The sequence below is a fragment of the Pectinophora gossypiella genome, chromosome 15 (genome assembly GCF_024362695.1).
Source record: "Pectinophora gossypiella chromosome 15, ilPecGoss1.1, whole genome shotgun sequence".
Taxonomy (NCBI): Eukaryota; Metazoa; Arthropoda; class Insecta; order Lepidoptera; family Gelechiidae; genus Pectinophora; species Pectinophora gossypiella.
Window position 1 is genome coordinate 4,254,564 of NC_065418.1, and position 21,676 is coordinate 4,276,239.

Below are 21,676 nucleotides of genomic sequence, written 5' to 3' on the forward strand. Positions count from 1 at the left end.
CCTAACTTTAGAGAGCAGCAGCTGAGCAGAGGAGACCAAACAGCTCGCAACAACAAATTCTTCAGGAACCCTGAACCGGCCCGCCGGCGTGGGCGAAGATTTCGCCCATTCAGCCTTATCGCTGTCGCCCTACTAAGTATAATCCATTAATTCTGTCAAATATAATCTTCTCAGACGACGCCATAGGTCGAGGTTCACGGCCAACAGGGCACCCTCAGGCCTGTTCTCTTAAATTTTGTACTGTGTGAGAGCCGGCTGACCGGCCAAATAGTCAATTCCATTTGCGCAAATGTACAAAAAAAATCACGTTCACGTTCGTTCGTGTATAAATCACGTTAAAAAAACCTGAGGCAGTTACTTTTTTTTTGACGTGACTTATTGTCAAAAGTTGTTGCAGTTGCGCGCGAATCTTGGCTCAGATCGTCGTCTGTGAGAATATGTGAAAGAATTAATCGCCTCTAGTGGGTCGATAGCGATAAGCGCTGAATGAGGGAAATCGTCAACCACTCCGGCGTGGTCGGTATTGGGAGGCTTTCGGGGGGGGCGCAGTTGGCATTAACTACTTGGCCGGACAAATGGGGAGCGCTGAAGGCTCTCACCCGGTACAACGTTTAAAACAACAGGCCCAGTTGCCCAGTTGAGCGCGAACCTCGGCTCAGGGCGTCGTCTGAGAAGAAAAATATTCGAAAGAAAAAACAAAAATAGGGTGTTTATTTATTTATAGTACTCAAAACATTGTGACGTGTTTACAATAGTAAATTACAGAAGCGACAAGCTGTAGTAAACCACACAAGGTGCCGACGCTTTCCTTTGAGCTTAAACTGCGCCTTAATAACTAAGGACTCAAAGGCTTTCAAGAACAAGTGATAGAAAATTAGTCTAATTTCGCTACATATAGTATTCCTTATAATTAAAGCTGGTGCACGTTAAATACGTGGCATGTATGCACAAAGCAAATTGTATAGACAATAAGACGGTTCCTTGAATGTGAGGTTATTATTTTTAATTGAAATAACTATAACTTACCTATTTATTTTATAACATTTTATCACGTGCTCAGCGGTAAAAGAAAACATTGTGAGGAAACCCACATTCCCGAGAAATGCATTTTTGGGAGGTATGTGACCTATCCTATATTGGGCGGGTTTTCCCTTAGCGGGTTGGAAGGTCAGACAGGCAGTCGCTTCTGTGAACAACCGGACCTGTCAAATCTTCAGGGTGGGTAAGCGAACCCTGTGAAAAGGGAAAATGCTAGGGAGATGATGATTTTACAACATAACATAGCATCACGCCTGTATCCCCGAAGGGGTAGGCAGAGGTGTAAAATACACTCTTCACATGCTATGTTTAAGTCCTAGTAATAGGGGTCGAGCCCATAGCCATTATTAACCTGGAAACTACATGGTATCAATTATCTATTAATCGTTATTGTCTTTTATTTTATTTATTTAGGTACTTCTACAAACAGCATTATAAAAAGAATAATTTGGTACATTACAATATGTTAGTGAAATCGTAACGAATACTGAGGCGGATGATTCAGACCATGGTTCTGGGTTGATATCAAGTGGTATTTCCTTTCGGAAAGTTAGTGACAATTTTAGTATTTTTTTTCCCATGTCCATTTTCAGTCCCATGCTTTTGCGACGGAAAATTCCACCTGATATCAAATCAGAATCATGGTCGGAATCATACTTCAAATTTTTCGTTACCACGTCCTAACATCCTGTATATGCTTGCGAATTACATGCGAACACAAATATTTACGGTAAATGAAAACAATCAAATTATATAAATACTAAACTATATACATAATAAACTATATAAATTAAGGATATTAACACATTTTTATATCCAATTTGAACAAAATGTAATTGTTTTACTGTTTTCGAGGACAACATAAAATTATTATTTAGCACTTTATTTCTGTAGAATTTTTGTAGCCTTCACAGCAACCCTACTACATTTCTCTATTTAAAACTTAAAAAATATATATACATATATATACTAAAGATCATTACATACCGTTGTCCCAGAAATTCAGTCGACATCTGTAACAAAACAGAAATTTATTAATATTACTCAATACTGATCCCCCGCGGCACAACTCGCTCTATCTTATTTCCTAACCCAAGAAAATTTCCAAGAATCCCTCCTTGTACCTTTTCTACAGAATATAGGTAACCTAACCTAAGTTCAATATTATATTTTTGTGTTACAGAATACACACTGAATACTTCTCTTATTAACTGTACCTTAATAAATTGTATCCCTTTATATCTACACACATACACTATGGAATTTTATTTGCTTTGATCTAGGTCCATTTCTCTTGATTCCTCCATAATATTTATCAATCGGTTCATACACGCACGCCGGTTCAGAGTAGATCGTACTGAAACTTTTCTAAGAACATCTCCAATTTTGTCAATGTACGTTCTTCTATGTCTTCCTGTGCCAGCCCTATCACCAACAATAAAAGAGTGAACTCTACGTATATACTGCTTTCGTTATCCTATTAGTCTTGATCCTCTCTTCGCTCTACGTATTTATACACTAATAGTAATTCCTTTTAGAATTAAATCAAATCAAATCAAATATACTTTATTGCACAGAACTACATAAAAAAGAAAAACAAAAAAAAAAGAATTACTTATGAAATACTATTTATTAATTTATTTTTTATTCATATTTTTATTATTTTTGAATGAATTATTGTTTCTGTGTTCTAAATGTTACTAACATGCTACTTCGGACTTCGACTTGCACCAATGAGTTATTAATTTGTTTATATAAAAGCAATTTCCACTAACAAAGATACATAAACACAGTTTATGTTAACATGGTTTAGTTAGTAAGAAGATCCGTGCTTCGGAAGGCACGTTAGGCCTTTGGTTCCGGGTACTATTTACTGATATATAAGTGAGTAATCGTTATATGAGCCATGTAGGCTTTTGGCCAATAATAAACTTGATACCGCGGTTTATGAAGTTGGTAATCCACAATACAAAACAAAAACGCTTAATTGCACATAATATAAACGCAACATTAAAAATAATTACAAAATGGTCTTCCTGACATGACTCATGTAACTACTAAATACTTACATCAGTAAGTATGTAAGTATGTAGTCGTTACATGAGTCATGTAAGGGGCCTTTGGCGGCTCAATCATAATCCTGACAGCAGGTTTGATGAGGCTGGTTTTCCACCTCACAATCCACACGATAAGAAGAAGATTAAAAATGTGACAAGAGAAGCACAATCGGCGGCCCTGTTGCTAAATAGCTAATTCTTCCAGGCAACCTTAGAGTGAAAGAACTTGCTAAAAACCTATAATAATATAATCCACCTCACAACTCACATGATAGAAGAATTGTTTGGGCTGGAAATAAATTTCGTTGGTAAATGAATTGAAATTTTGTGGTCCGATCCACTTGTTCAACACTCGTATGTAGTAATGGACTTCTCCCTCTCTATTTAAGAGCTGCGCTCTTGTCGGTGGAGTAACCGCCATTCCTCTCTTCTTCCCGCCAAAACCTTCACCTCCCGATACGACACGACCTGCACCTTCTCTTTTATTTGTTTCATAAATGTTATCCTAGGTCTACCCCTTCCTCTCTTCCCTTCAATTTTTCCTTCAATGGACTTACTGGTTCAGATATTGCATTCCAGTATTGATTCCAGTATAGATTGTACTTCGCTGCCACAACAGCGGCTGATTCCGTTTGCATTCCTACCAGACTTCGTAGTTAGATCTAGTGTATTGTTCCTAGCTAATGTTGAAACGGCAGTCTCTTGGTTTAGTGATTGGTTTGACTCCTGACTGGACGGAATGTGGGAATAACAGATTTATTAAAGTATCCTTCAAATTCAAAATTCAAAAATATCTTTATTCAGTAGGTAACATAGTTACACTTTGAATCGTCAATTTTACATAACGTACGTCTCATCCGCCTAAAACTACTGCAGCTTCTCACAACCTGTATAGCCGGGGAAAAGAAGCTGCAAGTAAAACGGCACAGGGCCCTAGACTAGATTGAGTAATTTAGCTGCCTAATATCAGTTCTCAGACAGTTAATCCCATGCATTCATATCTTCTAAATAATCACTAACTTTATAACAACCTTTATTTTGATACTTATGTATGACACGGGTAAAGAGTATTTTCCAGTACCTAGATGTAGTAAAACTCTTCGCTCGTTGCGTAGGTACTAATAATAATATTACCGCATTCATTAGAACTATTAAAAAATCTGTACACATAAAATTACACAAAAATGGACTAGACACATTCAATATGGTAGTTTTCAAATAGTCAAACCAGTTATTTTTTACTAAACGTCAAAACGCGAAATTACTTTGGAATTTGTCGCAACTTGTGTCGTAGAAAAACGTGACAAAAGTCGCATTTATTATTACATTTTTATTTATTAAAATTTATAAATAGGATACATGGAAAAATAGAAAACGTATTTTGTCACGTTTAGATCTGTTTTTATTTAGTGATCAGAATTTCATGATTTATTTCTGACCTAGGAAACTATCCGATTAACATACTACCATTTATGCTACTGGCCATTGCCACTAAACGCTAAAAAAGTTACATTTAAAATTTTTGTAACATTTTGGAACGCACCTCGCACTCCATATGCTGGAGTTTGCATTTGCTCATTCAATTATGCAAAGCTTCCATTTGTTAACAGATTTTAGGGCAATTCTGCAAATGTCGACTCGGTTTTATGCTAATCAGCTTAGTGTCCGTTATTTATCGGGCTACATGCTTACAAACGTTTCACCCGTAATATGCCGTTTTGCTGATAACGTAGTAGTAACTGTTATAACGTTATTTCAAGCAATTAATTGCAGAAACACTTAGCATAATATACGATTTAGGTTTTGTTTCGTTCCAACGGCAATTTTATGCTAATTTTGAAACGAATCTTGTTAAGTGTAACTTAAATTGGTAATACTAACAAAATTGTGTCTTAACGGCAAAATATTTTACGTTGCGTTAGTCTGCAACGCATTTTACAATATAATGTTCTTCGTTGGAATTTAATTTAATTTGTCTACTTAATCAATATTTCTTTGCTAAGGTAGGTATTGTAATTACTATAAAAAGCTTCACTTCTTTACTTTTAGGTAAGTACTTTTAAAACCTTTTTAATGAATCGTCAAACGAGTCAAATTATACCCAACTAAAAAACATATAAGTAATAAAAAAATTTACGTACAGCAACTTCCACAACAGCTTATTTACATCCACCACAACCCGTTACAGCCGTCAAAACAACCAAAAAACCCGACTCAAAATAATTATCGGTGATTCGGGCCGGCCTCATATATGTAGATTGTTTTTATGTTGTCGTCTTTCAAATCTGTTACTAATACTAGGTTAAGCTTTTTGTTACTAATTAAATATGGACTAGTTTCCGAAATAAATATTTTGAACTTGAATTTGAATTTGAATTACCTTCACAAACAGATAGGTACTAAAAATGAAAGACGAAATAATTCAGCCGTATTGTTTGTGGCAAGTTTCATATCAGCCGCGACAGAGGGCACGTCGTAGACTCGTCGCCACAAAAAGTGAGCAATTTTCTGATAGCCATCTGACACGAGAATGGTTACGTTTGACACGCCATTTATATTTCCATTTGTCAAACAGTGTATGCCCCGGTGTGCGATACGATTCATCAACCGATATTGCCCGGCTGTACACTTATTATGCTTGCATTCAATAAATCAAATAATACATGATGGTGTTTGGTCGATTCGTATTTATAAAATAATCTTGGTACGTGCATGGTTGCTTTGTTTATATAACAGTAACACCCTGGTTAGTGACATCGTAACGAAAACTTTGAAGGGTGATTCAGACCATGTTTCTGAGTATGCAACTGAAAATAATTTAGAAACACACACTTCATTCATAAATATTCCGACGGGAAATTCCATTTTTTATATCAACTCAGAATCATAGTCTGATTCAACACCTTCAGTATTCGTTACGGTGTCACTAGCACCCTATATATTGTTTGAGGCCTCTGACACTACGTTGTCAAAGTCATTACCCTTCACAACATAAACATAAGCTAACGACTATCCCAATCTGCGTTGCCATTTCGTAAAAAATAAATTACCCACGACCATTGTTTTTTATATTTACTTTGCAAGGAAATTTTGAACATTTAGTAAGAGTTACAGTTTTAGTTTATATGTGACAGTAATTGAATACATTACCCAGTAGTTCACTTAATTTTCAATAATAAAATTTACATCCTTGGAATGTTGGAGATACCAATTTAATGGTAAAACGAAAAGAGGTATATCTGTTAAAAGATGAACTTCACAATACACACACAAACAGTTATATCACACACACACTCTTCTTCTATCGTGTGGGTTGTGAGGTGGAGTACCAACCTCATCAACCCTGGTGCCAGGGTTACTATTGCCACACACACTTCACATTATTTTATAATAGTACTACTAGGTGTATGTACCAGCGTTCTTGCGTACTATATATAGGCAAGCAATCTAAACTTCAAAAACACCTTACGTACAGATTGCATCGAAACAACGTACAAGCACAAGAGACCAAACACAATGCTCTGCGGCGAATTGAAACTGGAATAGCTAATAACTGGAAGTGCCTGGAGAAACTATGGCTGGATCTAATTGTCGAGTCCGGCTTTGGAATGCAAACGGAATCAAACGAACACCACAGTGTAATGCGGAGTACAGAATGAGGGAGTTAGTTGTACACTTCAGGAACGTCAGGAGAACTTAAGAAAATTACGATAACATCAAATCAAATCATTTATTAACGGCCTCTGTGGTCCAGTGGTTGAGCGTTGGGCTTCCGGGTTCGAATCCCGGTGATAAAATGAAGAAGTATATTGTTATCACTGTCACAGTCGATTCTCATTAGTTTGCACCTGACTAGGGTCGTACAAACAAACATACTCGTTAGTTCACTAGGTCTTTGTGAACAAAGGGTTCAACATCAAGGTACGTATGTTCATGAGGCCCAGTCAGTTATTGCATTCGTGTCATGGTCCCGGACGTTGTGGGTTTGCCGTCCGATTCCGTTTGCATTCCTATCTGACGTCCCATTTACATTGCGCCTATTGTTGCTTCTGCTAAGAAGTTAGCGCAACGGTTATGGTTAACCGGCTGTTGTGTACCAAATTCAATATGGCTAGGCTTTGAGCGGATCGCTTCATCCAAGCCACAGAGAAATTAACATTAACAACCTATGCTTAAGTACCTCATATTCCGTGCTTCGGAAGGCACTTTAAGCAGTTGGTTCCGGCTATCAGCCGTAAAAACACCTCCACAAACCCGCAGTGGAGCAATGTGGTATGGAGTATGCTCCATACCTCCTCCGGGTGACTGAGGGGAAGCCTGTGCACAGCAGTAGGACGTGTATAAGCTGTTTATGTTATGTTGTCAAGGATTTTCCGGATTTTCCTTCGTATATAACCTTCTAATTTCATGGATAACAGACATATGTATCTTTAATCTTTGTTTTTGGATATAAATGACGATGATAATGCACCCAGGCACAATTACATCTTCCACTCTATATAACTAGTGCAAAAGGAAGTGTGTTCTCTGTATGTTCGGGCTAATTTACATGAGGTTTCAAAGATGACTTTTATGTAGGGAACCGAAACCAAGCCAAGTGATGTCAATTCGCTAGTCTATAATAAATAATTAACAATTGTTTATATATTAGCCAAGTAATTTCCAGCTACCTTACTATTTATTTACGTACCTTAGCTTTGAAAATTATTGTTAGGTATTATTTATAGAAAACAATGCCCAAACTCGATCCGCGAGCTATCTCTTGAACCGAAGCTCCGGAAATTAGACTTTACGTATTTCTGTTTTCCTATTAAGTTTTCAGAAATCGCATGTAATTGCTTAATTCCACTGCGGCACGATAAAGTTCCACCACGGTCCGCAAACCAGCAATATCTAGACCGGGAGTTGGAGTCTAGTTTTCTAGCTCAAATTGTGAAAGACCGCAAAACGTATACTGGCTTTTTGTTTAAAAACAACGCGTTGCGTATTGCTATGGGAATGATTCAGTTCAGTAAATTTTTGAAAATATTTAAAATAAAGATTTTTTAAAGCCCTTGTTATGGTGAGCAACGCCAAAAGTAAGAAGAAAACAACTTGTAACCACGTCTTACTACACAAAGTGCAAAGATCAATATAATGAACGCCCCCTGACGACGGTCTAAAACGGTCACATATATTTAAGCACTTAAAAAAGAATAATTGCTAACCTATGTCGACATTTATGAATTTTAATCAAGAAGATTTCAATACGTTTTTCTCTGACGTCACAGGGTAGTCTTTAATACAAATTCTATAGTAATTTCGTGTTTGGGCGTTTAGTAAGAAAGTAACTGATTTGACTACTTAGAAACTAGCCTATTGTATTAATGTGACCTTCTTAAACTCTCAGCCCAGCTGATTACCATCATGTTAGGTAGGACGCAATTCCTCTGTTGATTTTTTACGGTTATCTTAGAAAAATAAGCATGACAACGCATTTTATGTTTTATATTAAGCAAAAAAAATCAAAATACGTAGGTACTTATGTAAAAAAAAATGTTGTGTACGTAATATTTAGTAGGTATTTAAAAACTATTCGAAATTTTTAGACACACGTCACCATTTATCTCATAAAGGTCGGTGAGGTATGGGGTACTTGGCTTTTTTGACAATTTTGCTAAGTCTTGTGGGTTTGTCTCAATGAAATGTTCCATCATCCAACAATTCATCACAAGATGTACAATCAAAGAGCAAAAAGTGCAGTTACTGAGCCCAGTGAATTGTTTGTAACAGTGGTGAAATTATGAACCATTAGCTGTAATAATTTTAAAAAAATATATTTTTGTAGGTGTTTTTGGTCTATTACAGAAATGGCATGTAACCAGGAGGGCTTAAGTGCAACCAGTTAATTTATTACTTTGCTTAAATCTGATTGGACTATTGCACCTTTTCGTATGTACGGTCACGAGCATTAATATGTATACACGTTGGTACTATGTCACATTAACTTTTTTGACAAATTGAACTGTAAGTCTCACTAAATGTCAAATATGTTAGTGCGACAGAGTCCTAAAGTGGGTACATTATATTGCTCATGACTGTACCTATTACTACCCCAATTGTGATATAGTCGTGATTTTATTTTATATACATATACTATTATATGTATTATATGTATACATTTATATATAGATTTTACTGGTTAATAAAGCAGTCTGTCGCTAGCCTTGGACTTTCACTGACGTACCAATTCTCTCTCTCTTTATATAAGAGCTGCGCTGTTGTCGGTGGAGTAATCGCCATTACTCCATAGATAGGGCGTGTAGAACGGTGGTTGTCAATCGCCTTCCGTTCCGCATGATGTTCTAGCTAGAGCCCTATCGCTACTGCCCGGCATCAGGGGTGCGCTTTTGAAGTAGCGGCGCCTACTCGCTACGGTACAAGATCGTAATAGAACCCAAGTAGCATTTTATAGGTTAGCCCGTCCGAGTGAGCTACCCACTACGTTATGCTAATCCTGTCGCTGTTTGGTCGGGGACTGCTTATTTTTATATTCGCAGCTAACCATTACATCTGATGACCGTTCCACTATTCGCGACCTGTGTACCCCGAAGATGGCCTACAGCTCAGCTTACTACAACCACCACGTACCAGTTACGTTATTCGAAAAAAATAAAATAACGTCCACCTCCTGTATTTGTATTCGCACGCAAGCCTTAGTCGTGTTCTCGGAAGCAAACTGGCGACAGGCCACCAGTATTACCCCTATCTGCATAATTGTAATTTTATGGAACAAAAATACAACAAACCATGTTATTTGTTTAATGAAGTGCAGGAATTTCCTAACTCTATGTGCATTATGGACCATAATGTAATAATGCACTAATTATAACTTCGACGTGCTTTTGACTCACGTTAACATCGTCACCTAACGTAGCATACACGCCTAGCCTACCCCTTCGGGAATACAGACGTGAAGCTATATGTTGATGTTACTTATGTGGAAATGAACTCTGTATAATATCTCTCTTTCTGTACAGAGAGTCCTTTCACATTCAAATGCAAATAATATGTAATTGCACCAGTATAAAATCAAACAGGACAGAAGGCAAGAGGGAAACCACTGCTCTATTTTTCCCTAAAAAGTAGCATGGAGGATGCTACATCGACAAGAACGTAGTCTTAAATTAGTGATTGTGATGAAAGTCAAACCGTTACAAAAGTGACTCAACTAGGTACACGGCAAATGGCGGTATTATCGCTTTAAGCGATTTCTTCCGTTAACCATTAGGTGAAAAAAGTATTCAAAATTATTTATATTCATTTAAAAAAAATGTTTATTGTGATACACAGGTTTACATAACACAATTATAAAATAAAGTTTTCCATCACAAAAGGTAACAAGCTCAGCATATGCCGAGATGAAATATCTCGACGTTGGTTTTCAGCCTGCACCTGTGTTGGTGAAGGCCGATAATCTATAGGATACTGATAAAGTACAATAAACGACGACTAAATAATAAAAAGCAACCAAAACACCATAATAATACCAGAATCAGAATCAGAATCATTTATTCAACGTAATTATCATGGATAAACTTGTTGAAGGTCAATGTAACATTTTGAATTTACGTCATTTCGCAAGGTGTTATGGCTGAGGAGAAGAAATGACAAGAAACTGCAACAGCAACACATCTTTTAAATCAATGAGGGTACATTACAAGTTATTTAATAACTAGAGGAACACATTTAATACCAGACATGTTTATCATTTAGGTAATCATTAATCTTATAATAAGCTTTTTTACATAAAGTAAGCTTCACGTGAGCTTTAAATTTATTCTCTGACAAATTTAAAATATTATCTGGTATTTTATTGTAAAAACGTATACATAACCCCAAAAAAGATGAATTTAATTTACTTAATCTAGAATTTTGAACAACAATTTTATTTTTATTCCTTGTATTGTAAGTATGCCTTTCACAGTTTCTCGGAAGGAGAGATACATTCTTACGCACATACATAATGTTTTCATAAATATATTGACTTGCGACCGTCAGTATATTTATTTCTTTAAACAGCTCCCTTAAAGAGTCCCGACAACGCAGATTATAAATAGCGCGAACTGCCCTTTTTTGAATGATGAAAATAGTTTCTACATCAGCGGCTCGACCCCACAATAAAATACCGTAAGACATTACGCTGTGGAAGTAGCTGAAGTAGACAAGTCTAGCAGTGGGTACATCTGTGAGTTGTCGGATTCTTCTGACGGCATATGCTGCTGAACTTAGCTTGCCCGCTAGTGATACAATATGTGGGCCCCATTGAAGTTTTGAATCTACAGTAATTCCTAAGAAAACGGTGTGTTCAACAAAATCTAAATTCTCGTCGTTAATTTTAATGTTATTATTTACTTTCTTTACGTTTGGTAGAGCAAATTTAATACACTTCGTTTTCTTAGCATTTAGAACTAGGTTATTTACTGTAAACCAGCTCAGAACCTGCGACACAGCGCTGTTTGCTTCGTCAAGTTCCTCTAACTTTCTATCGATTTTAAATATAAGAGAAGTATCATCCGCGAACAGTACAATGTCAGCTTGGTTCTGTACTACATAAGGTAAATCATTTATGTACACTAAAAAAAGAAACGGCCCCAAAATGGATCCTTGAGGAACTCCCATTTGAACATGAGAGCCCGAAGAAGTTGTACTATTGATTTGTACCTTTTGTATCCTATCACCTAGATATGAATTTAACAAACTGAGAGCTCCATTATTTAGTCCATAGTGCCTCAATTTCAAAAGCAAGGTCTCGTGATCCACGCAGTCGAACGCCTTAGACAAGTCACAGAATACTCCTACGGCATTCTGCGACTCCTCCCAAGCATCGAAAATGTGTCGAACAAATGTGACACTCGCGTCTGTTGTAGACCGACCCTTAGTAAAACCAAACTGCTGGCTGTGAAGTAAGTTATTTAAATTAAAATGACATAGCAGTTGGTCGAGAATAATTTTCTCGAAAATTTTACTAAGTACTGGTAGAATAGAAACCGGTCTATAATTGGTGGGGTCTGATTTTGTGCCCGATTTAAAAAGAGGTATAACTTTACTGATTTTCATTAAATTTGGAAAAGTGCCATTTTGTAGTACCAATACAGTAAGTACATACATCATTAAGGGCACTCTGTTGTTTTATTATTAGGTTTGTAACATCAAAACATGGAATAATTATCGTTGTGACAAAATACATACACTAGAATTAAAATAAGGAGAAAAAAATAATCTAATCATACATTTTTAAGGAGACATAGCCATCAGTAAGTAGGTAGGCACGTAACCTGGAGGTCGAGGTTTTTAAGTTTTACTTTTCATTATCATGTTTTCTACTACATTAATTTCACACGGCTAACTATTGCGCCAATTTGTAATCATAATTTTCATTTATGGTTGAAATCAAATAAAAGTTTTGGAATGCGCAGCTTATCGTACCAGGCATGTCGGTAAAAGTCGACGTAACGTAACAAAACGTTGTTCTTTCGACGGGAAATGCCTATCGCATACCTACCAGCGCAGATTACAAATATTTTGTTTGTTTTTAAAGAATGTCTAGGGCCTTGTGCCGAGGTTTTTCTTGCGGAGCTGCAGTAGTTTTGGTCGGTTGAGACGTTAGTTATGTATAAAATGACGATTCAAAGTGTAACTGTGTTACCATACTGAATAAAGATATCATCATCATCATCAGCCCATTAACGTCCCCACTACTGGGGCACGGGCCTTCCCTATGGATGGATAGGGAGATCGGGCCTTAAAGCATCACGCGGGCCCAGTGCGGATGGATGGTTATTAACGACTGCTAATGCAGCCGGGACCAACGGCTTAACGTGCTTTCCGAAGCACGGAGGAGCTCGAGATGAAAACTTTTTTTTGTGGTCACCCATCCTATGACCGGCCTTTGCGAAAGTTGCTTAACTTTAACAATCGCAGACCGAGCGCGTTTACCCCTGCGCCACCGAGCTCCTCCTGAATAAAGATATTTTTGAATTTTGCATTGTGAATTACCCTCCCGCCGCGGGGACAGCGAGAGGGCTTGCGTCACCTAACAAAACATACATGAGATGAAATTATGGGTATTCATTGTCGTTACTTATCACTTTGTAACATACAAAAGTTTAATTATAACTTTCTATTGTCCATAATAAAAAAAAAAACACGCATATGTATTTCCCGTCACATGTCACGCTCACGACCTTTTTCCCAATTAGGATAGTCAGAGGTACATCCATCGCAAGGTGAACTGAATACCCACGCTTCATTTGAGTTTTCTGTTTCTGTCAGACCAACGTGATAGATGGTGAGCCGTATACCAATAGTCAAGCCAACCTATGAGAGTAAAGGTTTCACGTAGGTTAGATAAAATTTTACGTAAACCCATTGGTGTTATCAAATGCCTATGACTGCAAAGTGACTTGTTGTTCTGCCTACCCTATGTGTATGACGGGCATGAGTTTGAGTCTTTGTCTGCCGGTCATGAAAGTTTTACCATGTTTCGGGACTCGGGAGGTAAAGAAATAATATCTTGAGATTTTACTATTTCGTCGCTTTTACATACATTTGACTTCATTCATAAACTCCCTTTTGAAACCCCTCGATTATTCCATTTTTGACTTAGCGCCATCTAGCGAACGGTGGCTAGAACGACTGAATTAGCTAGCGTCCCCTACTGAACAAAGCGGACTACTGGCGCCATCTACCACAGAACGGCGGAACTTTTACAAATCCAAAATAAGTGAAAATAGATGGCGTTGTAGAAACTTTTCTGAAAATGAATTTTGGCAACGTATTGATTGCAAGGGTAAGTAGGTACCTACTTTTCGCATTTCCCCTGCAAGCTAAGAAGATGCAAGCGGGGAATATTATTGTCTAATAAAAATATTATTAGATACGGAAACTGTACCTAAGTAGGTACCTTACCTACACCTACTATACATATAAGAAGATTGTAAAAAAATACTATAACAATGAATGTAAGTACCTACCGGTCCACGTAATTCGTACCTACATTATTTATTTGTTTCCAAAAAATATTAAAAACAAGATGATCAGGTGAACTTCGTATTGATCACTCTTTTCCATATTTTCTCACCGTTTAAACTTTTCTTGGACTTCCACGAATATTTCGAGACTAAACTTAGGCGAATCGGTTCAGCCGTTCTCAAGTTTTAGTGAGACTAATGAACAAAAAATTGTATACAAATTATATGAAAGATTTAACAAAACGAAATACTACCTAATAGACTTTTAAGAACCGAATACTTTAATCATTAAAAGCTAAGTTTGACATGGTTCGAGTTGTTATAATATCTACCTAATAATATTTGAAAAGTAACAATTACTTTAGCAATATTTTGGGTTCTATTCCTGATAAGGACATTGTCAAAATCGCTTTGTGAGACTGTCCTTTGTTTGGTAAGGACATTGCAAACTTGATACACCTGATTGTACGAAAAGTAAGATGATTCCGTGCTATTAGATGTAAAACACCTCTGATAACCTCCAGTGGAGCAGCGTGGTAGAGTACCCCAGTTGATTAAGGGGAGCTCTGTGCCGTGAGTCGTATATGGGCTGTTTATCTAATGTCAACATTTATTTGAACTTGATTTATTATTTTAAACGACTCTTATTGACTTTGTTTCGGCAGTGGTGCCAAGGGAAATATACCAAATACTGTTTTAAAAGCCAAGTTTGTGATTGTACACTTCATTAATTATACGCAGCAGGTGGAATTCCCTCCTTGTGCCCGTTTTGATAAAGATTTACCGTCTTTGGCTGTTTTCGAGGTTAAAGAGAATTGGGGCTTTTTTCGCCGCTGTCTGACAGATAGGTCTAGCTGCCTATCTACTAGATAAGACAAGTATCTGATATAGGTACCTACTAGTTTTTCGCCCGTGCATTTGTATGCGTGGATTTCGGTTATCGCTCGCGGCATGATTTTTCCATTCCCATTTCATCCCCTTAGGGAGTGATTTCCGGGATACATTTTTATCCAGTCTTCTTACGTGGATCTCAAACTATCTCCATACCAAATGTCATTTTGTCAGTTCAATGGTTTAAGCGTTAAAAGATAACAGACAGGCAGACAAATGAGTTACTTTTGCATTTATAATATAAGTGGGATTATTATCTATGTAAGTACCTACACATTGGCCCCGATTCCTGCAGACACCTCCTAATTTTATTTTATGGTGTATACTGGAATTAGCACCATTTTAATGTTTTTTAACGTAAGAGCTCTACTATCTTGTTGCTATAGCATTTATCTACGTAGGTATCTAACCCAGATAAGGTCGAGGCAAAGAGAAAATACACCTATTCATTTCTGTGAGACAGGCTACCTACTTATCAAATATTTTATTTAGCGAGTGCCACGCAATTCAAATATAGAATAGTTCGTTATCTATTTTTGAATATTATGAAAAAATAGGTAATTCTAAAACAAAACACGCTCGATTGACCGCTTTAATATGGACAATTTAAAACTACGGATGAGTAAAACATTTGGCCGTGGTTCCCTCCCTTGATGTTTTCCAGTGTTGTCCGTGTTATTGTTCTAAAAACAACGAACGGTCCCTCGTACAGGAAATACGCAATAAGAAGGCTCAGCAGTAAGCACCGGGAAGTCCAGTACATTTAATTTTGCGCCAAACTTTGAAACCGGTGTAACTCAAGTTTTGGTAGTTTTGAGGCTGAGTGATTTGTGATAAGAGAGTTTGTGGGTGAAGTTTGTCCAGTAACTGGGTAAGTACTAACACGAGAACTGAGTAATCAATGTTTTCGAACTCACCACACACACTGCATATACAATTTATGTTTGCGCCCGTAATTCCTATTTTAGTGGACACATCACTAAACTGTCAAAAAGAAAACATTATAATTATTAAACCTTTAAGTTGAAGAAGTTTTTTAATCATGATATAAACGTGACATAAAAGAAAGGCACAGCTTTGGCAGCAGTGACATCTTATAGGATACATTTTAAACAAAAAAAGACCTCATACTGTGAATCGTTACACAATAAGTACTAAGTCATATCCACTCATTTCTTAATCTGCAGTTCCTTGTTGTTTTTTTTTTTGTAAAGACAAACCTATAATAAGTCACGTCAAAAAAAGTACTTATTTATACAAAAAATACTTCACAAGTTACACCATTTTTCACAGCGACTAAGAATTTAGCACTCGACCGCGTTGTATCGTAAGGGTCGCTCCAAACATCTTGTTTTCCCTCTTGTGGAATGAATTTTTATTTAGACGTGTATTAATTTATGAGATTTTTTTTGTTTCCAGTAATTTGTTTACATGAATGTCAGGCGAAATGAAATCGTAAAATGTAGAGGTAAAAGTATGAATTTTATTGTAAATTCGAAATATGAAATAAAAATACGTATTTCTTCTGTGTGAAACAGAGAATAAATAGGAAAAGGTCTTTTTATACGTGTGGTTTTTTGTGCATTTTTGGTTTGATAATTTATTTACCATCGTTAAAGCCATGGACATCGTTAAAAAAATAAAAATGAGATTGAATTTGAATTTATGTTTGGATCATAGCCGACGTCACGTGGTCGTTTCCAGGATTTGTGCCCGGCCAATGGCAATAGGCTTGCCCCCTAATTATTAAATGTTTTTTTATCTGTTCCGTGGTGTCCCTTTATAATAAACATTTCTTTCTTTCTTACTTAAAAATACCACCCCAATTTCGGCAACACTTAATTACTCAACTAGCGTAGGAAAGAAATAAATACGGTTTCCCCGTGTCCCTTACTATATCGTTCTGCAGGTAGCTCAACTAATTTGTCTTCGTTAGTCGTGACGGAGGCAAAACGTCCCACTCCTAGTGGATTACCTCGGTTCATCACGGTTGTGGAAAGGCGCGTTTCATAGAGTGCCCCGAATAATAACTACGCTAATAGTTACTTGGAAATAATTTAGTTACTTGGAATACAATTTTCGTCAGGATTTTGTTCACGATCCTGAAAGAATAGCGTGAAGTAGGCCAATACCCAGCAGTAGAGCAGGTTGAGTATCTATCATCATCATCAGCCCATTAACGTCCCCACTGCTGGAGCACAGGCCTTCCCTATGGATGGAGATCGGGCCTTAAACCATAACGCAGGCCCAGTGCGGATTGATGGTTATTAACGACTGCTAATGCAGCCGGGACCAACGGCTTAACGTGCCTTCCGAAGCACGGAGGAGCTCGAGATGAAAACTTTTTTTTTGTGGTCACCCATCCTATGACCGGCCTTTGCGAATGTTGCTTAACTTCAACAATCGAAGACCGAGCGCTTTTACCGCTGCGCCACCGAGCTCCTCAAAATGTTAATTACATCGTAACGAAAACTTTGAGGAATGATTCAATGATTCTGAGTTGATATCAAGTGGAATTTTCCGTCGCAACAGCATTACAGCTTTATATCACCCAATGAATAAACATAACATGCGAATGCAATTAATCGTGCACAAATAAATCCTCAAAAGCACGTGACATCAATTATCTATGATCCAAAAACGAATTAAAATTCATAAAAGGAATACTTACAACTTATGGCATACTAGCTGTGAATTTTTTTCTAAGCAATCAGGTGGGTACAAATAGTATGATAATTATTTGCCCGTAAATCTTGCTGTTTTGTTTTTATCTCTTTATTTTTTAGGAACTTTTGTTCTCAGAAACATGTCAGCTCCATAAAAATATCAATCATCAGCTGATGTAATCATCATCACCTCCCTAGCGTTATTCCGTTTCTCACTTTCGCCTACCAAATTCAGTGGTTTAGACTCCGAGTCCAGACTTGAGAGAGACCTGCACCTACGATGAAAGTCGCGCGTTTCCTCAACATGGCTATTACGGATGTCTATAATAACATAACAGAGGAGCTCGTTGGCGCAGCGGCAAACGCGCTCGGTCTGCGATTGTTGAAGTTAAGCAGCTTTCGCAAAGGCTGGATGGGTGACCACAAAAAAAGTTTTCATCTCGAGTTCCTCCGTGCTTCGGAAGGCACGTTAAGCCGTTGGTCCCGGCTGCATTAGCAGTCGTTAGTAACCATCAATCTGCACTGGGCCCGCGTGATGGTTTAAGGCCCGATCTCCATCCATAGGGAAGGCCCGTGCCCCAGCAGTGGGGACGTTAATGGGCTGATGATGATGATAATAACATGTGACAAACCAAAGTCAGGGTGTAGGAAAAAAACCACTAGTTTACACAACCATAATTTTATTTTCTTATTGAGACACTTCTTTACAACTCGACAGTCAACTTCAGACTACCTAAAAATATTGGAGTCGTTAGCTTGTCACTTATGCCGTTGCTTTATTTTGCATTCAGTATTTCCAGAATAAAACATCGAAACAATTTAACGATACCAATAATAGTTACAACTAACAGTTACAGATAATACTTTATTGGACGTTACACAAGAAACGTTTTAAACACAGAAAATATATCAATATTTATTATTTATATTAATTTAAAATTGACTTTATAAAAATTTAATTATTATGATAGAAGCTTACATATTAGATCACACTGTCGTTGAACCACCCCAACGTGCATTAATCCCGGGCTAAGCATACCTCAAGACGATTTATCGACCAACAATACAATGTAACCGATTGCACAGCACTGAAATCCATCGCTTTCAATAGCACGGTACTGAACGTGACGTCACATCCTGCGGTGCTTGATGACGTCATAACTCACGCCACTTCCGCCTCGCCGTAGGCATGAGTTATGGGTTAGCAAACGCATGGTAACAGTGATATGCGAAATCGAATTAAAATCTTGATTTCACCATTTCAATACCTACTTTTTCTCTTGTGTGGCTTGTGAGATGAATGACCACACCAACCCTGGCGTCAGAGTTAGTACTTAAGTATTAAGCAGCCGTCACCCCTGGCATGGCTCACGGAACGACTACATACTTCTTCTTCTAATCCTTTTATTCCCTGTTGGGATATAGGGCTCCAATAACAGATTTCCACTCCTCGCAATCTTTTGCAGCCTTTATAGCTTGCTTCCATGACATGACGAGAGTTTTTAATTCCCGATCAACCGAGGGTCGCCAGGTCACCTTCGGCCGCCCCCTTTTCCGATTTGCACTCGCACACCAGTAGGGCTAACATGCGCAAAGTGATAAAATATTGTCACGGTCATTTTATCGATTCTGAAGATATAGTTATATCGTTTTGTCAATTGATGCTAATATGTGAACTCAAATAATATATGTCATGTCGTTCTGTTAAAATTCGAACAACATCACGTGGCACGCATGTTAGGGAAAAAAAAATACTTATTCGATTTCGACTAAATTTATTAAATCGATCGCTCTGCAGGTGAGAGCTTCAGCAGGTGTTCCACAGGTCTTCTGAGGACATGACTAATCCACCACACTTTCCGTGTGCGGACATCAGCCTCCACAGTATTTTTACCAGTCAATCTCCACAGTTCTGAGTTTGTAATAGTTTTAGGCCGGAAGATCTAAAGATTTACTTAAGTAAGTATGTAGACATTTTAAAGACATTTTAATGTCTACATACTTACTTAAGTAAGCAGGAGCCGGGACTAAATGCAAGTTAAGCATTTAACCTCCGAAGCATGATATCATTTTGCTTTCTAACAATATACAAAGTCCTAACCAAACTAGGAATCACAAAGTAATTTCCACTGTATTTTTTAGTCTGATAAAATATAAAACCCAAACTGGAGCAGAGTGGAGTATTCTCCATATCCCTTCCCTTGGATTGAGGGGAGACCCCAGCAGTGGGAAATGGCTATTTATTTTTATGCATGAACCATATAAAACATAATGAGCGTCCATACAAAAAACGAAGACAGTACTTAAATAACAATAAAGTTACATTAGTCTCAACTAATTCAATAAAAAATCTCGTAAAAACAACTCCAACTATAAAAAAGTAAAAAAAAAAACAACTTTCTATTTGTACTGAAATTAAAATAGCTTTCAACCCATCAAGTTTTGTCCCGCCAAGAGATTAAGTAATCAATTAATATGACGGAAACAAAATGAAATGATCATTTGTCGCGATGTGAAATCCTGTGAACATAATGTACCTACCTACCTACATGACGTCATCAATCAAATCTTTCGTTGTCAGTACATTTAGCTCCTTAATTAAAGCTTCGAACAGATGGCGCCAGTGGTAGGAAGGGTGACCATCAGTTCGAATTTTGATGAACCCTATCAATTGTGGAAAGCGAGATATATTTTATTTATTGATGCTGATATCAGCCAGACTCCTTATTTTGAGTTATACCTATTATTTTCTTATCCGTCGAAAAATCACTGGATCATAATACTTACTTCATATTATTTATTTAACTTCTTACTCCAATAAGATATTTTGTAGGAGACGTCAAAACGTAAATTTTCTATGGAAAATGTATGGTCACTGGCGAAGTGACGTCATCAATAAACGCAATCAAACGCATTCGAACGAACGAATCGAATTTAAAAATAAGTCAAAAAGAAAAATGATAATTCCTAGATTAGCATTTTTTATACTCTGTTATGATGGAAACCCTAGTCTCATGGATTTCAATTATTATAGCTGTCAAACGTAAAATTGGCTGCTGCATTATACTATTAATAAATTGTCGTCACACGAAAGGTTTACACGATATGATTTTTATTTTTTGACGTGTTGTAGATTTGCCGCAAATGGCATTAACTATGGGAGCGCTGAAGGCTCTCACCCGGTACAACGTTTAAGACAACAGGCCTGAGGGTACCCAGTTGGGCGCGAACCTCGGCTCAGGGCGTCGTCTGAGAGGAAAAATATTTGAAAGAATTAAGCGATAAGCGCTGAATGAGGGAAATCGTCGACGACGCTGGCGGGGTCGGTATCGGGGATATGAAAATCACGTGTAGGTAAGTAATAAGGTTTACACACTATATTATTGTCCTACATCTTGCTTGACTCTCGGAAGGTCGCAGGTTTGAGTCCAGCACGGGCCTAAACCTATGATTTTCGAAATTGGTTTTTCAAATTGATATTTGGATGATAAATGATTATCACGTGCTCAGCGGTGAAAAAAAACATAGTGAGGAAATCTACATACCAGAGAAATGCGTTTTGGAGGTTTGTCATCTAACGTGTATTGGGCTGGTTTTCCCTCCGAGTTGGAAAATCAAACAGGCAGTGGTTTTTGTAAAAACTGGACCTGTCAAATCTTTAGGTTAGTTAAACGGACCCTGTGAAAACGGGGTAACGTTTAGGACAAAATGTTTTTTTTTTTCCACCTGTCTAAAAATGTACGGTGTTACAAGCAACAGTGTTCTCATATTTATTTGTTGTGAATGCTGACTCCAGTACACACCATATAATTTTATTTTAAGTTATAAGTAAGTACCTGCCATTTTCTTATCCGCCGAAAAGGAAGGGACGGGTAATCGACAGGCATAAAAATTGAACACACGTCAATTTTACTTTCCCAAAATTGAATAGTGGCCAATAACCCGACAGAATTAACCTGACAGCACACGTCAAACGGGTTGCCTATCAGCGAGATGCCTATTTTATTCGCCC

General features: G+C 37.4%; 1 protein-coding gene across 1 annotated transcript in view; it reads right to left on the minus strand.

Annotated features, from left to right (window-relative positions):
* Positions 1–21,676, minus strand: part of LOC126373095 (semaphorin-2A-like) — a 624,036-nt gene that overhangs the window by 348,932 nt on the left and 253,428 nt on the right. Inside the window, exon 3 of the mRNA XM_050019093.1 lies at positions 2,026–2,051. The gene's annotated coding sequence lies outside the window, so the exon portion shown is untranslated. The remainder of the gene's footprint in view (positions 1–2,025; positions 2,052–21,676) is intronic.